We start from the raw sequence: 1,748 nt of genomic DNA, 5'->3' as shown, positions 1-1,748 counted from the left end.
TTACTTGTGTGACATATTCAACCTGCTCAACGAACTCAATCTGTTACTTCAGGGGAGAATGACAACTGTGTTCAAGTCGGCAGATAAAGTGGCTGCATTCAAAGCCAAACTGGAATTATGGGGGCGACGAGTGAACATTGGGATTTTTGACATGTTTCAAACATTAGCACAGATTTTGAAAGAGACTGAGCCAGGGCCTTCTTTCTCCCAGCTGGGGCATGATCACCTGTCTCAGCTTTCAAAAAGAGTTTGAGCATTACTTCCCAACCACAAAAGCCCGAACTGGGAAGGAATGTATCTGCAACGCATTTGTGAATAAGCCAGGTGAATTGACTCTGTCTGTGCTAGAAGAGGATCAACTGCTTGAGATCGCAAATGACGGTGGCCTTAAAAGTATGTGTGAGACTTCAAATCTCCATACGTTCTGGATTAAAGTCAAGACGGAATATCCTGAGATTTCCACAAAAGCACTGAAAAGCCTGCTTCCATTTCCAACATCCTGTCTTTGTGAAGCAGGGTTTTCTGCAGTGACGGCAACCAAAGCGAGATCACGGAGTACACTGAACATAACCAACACACTTCGGGTGTCACTGTCTCCCATCCCCCTCGGATGGGACCATCTAGTTGCAGGAAAACAAGCTCAGGGCTCCCACTGATTCTGCATGATGTGAGTTGTATAATTATTTCATTATATATTACAATATAATAAGACTAGAAATAAAGTGCACGATAAATGCGCTTGAATCATCCTGACACCATCCCCCCACCCCACCCCCCCCCCGCCATCCGTGGAAAAACTGTCTTCCACGAAACCGGTCCCTGGTGCCAAAAAGGTTGGGGACCGCTGTTTTAGGGGACTAGTTTCAGGGATGGGATTGAAGGCCTTTGAAAAAGAAAACAAAAAATGCACTCTCTCATTTTGCTTATTAATGTCGGAAGGTTTTTCCAACAGAGGACAACTTCCCATTCCACAAGTAGAGCTACTCAACCTTTCTTCCAAACCAGCTCTCCCTCCTGAATCCCTTCAATGATAGATACTAGTGATTTTCTTTCTAATGAAGAGATGTTTTTCACCTCTTGTATTCTATATATGTCTAGAGTCTGCATGAGCTAGGAACAAAAACCTTATAATCACTGAGGTAGGTCTTAAAATGAACATATTCTAGGGGAAGTTAGTATTTGAGAAATTCATTCACTTGCTCTCACATCAGCCTTTGGTTTGACAGGCCAGAAGTCTGAAATCAATCAGGGTCGGTCCCTTCTGGAGGCTCTGAGGGAGCCGAGAGGTCATTCCATGCATCTCTCCTAGTTTCTGACGGCACCTCATAAACCTTAGGGTTCCTTGATTTGCATAACCCTCTGCCTCTGTCTTCACGTGACTTTCTCCTTGTGTGTTTCAAATCTCCCTCTTTCCTATAAGGACAACAGTCATTGGATTTGGGGCCCATACTAAATCCAGGATGATCTTATCCTGAGATCCTTAAATCTGCAAAGACTCTATCTGCAAATATGCTCTCATCCACACGTACAACAGGTTAGGACCTGGGCATACTTCTGGGGGACACTATTAAACCCACCACAGATGATCAAAAGGTCTGCCGAGTCAGCAATAAGTTGCTGGCCAATTCCTAAGAAATATAGCTAGAAGTTGTTGCTAAGTACTAAGTTTGTGGTAAGAAAAAATAAATAAAAAGCCCTAAAAATAAACTATACCGAAGAATAAATGTAAGCATTGTTTTCAAATTAAC

Source organism: Physeter macrocephalus, chromosome 6 (genome assembly GCF_002837175.3).
Source record: "Physeter macrocephalus isolate SW-GA chromosome 6, ASM283717v5, whole genome shotgun sequence".
Taxonomy (NCBI): domain Eukaryota; kingdom Metazoa; phylum Chordata; class Mammalia; order Artiodactyla; family Physeteridae; genus Physeter; species Physeter macrocephalus.
The sequence above is the reverse complement of the archived record's forward strand: the minus strand, read 5'-3'. Positions refer to the sequence as shown.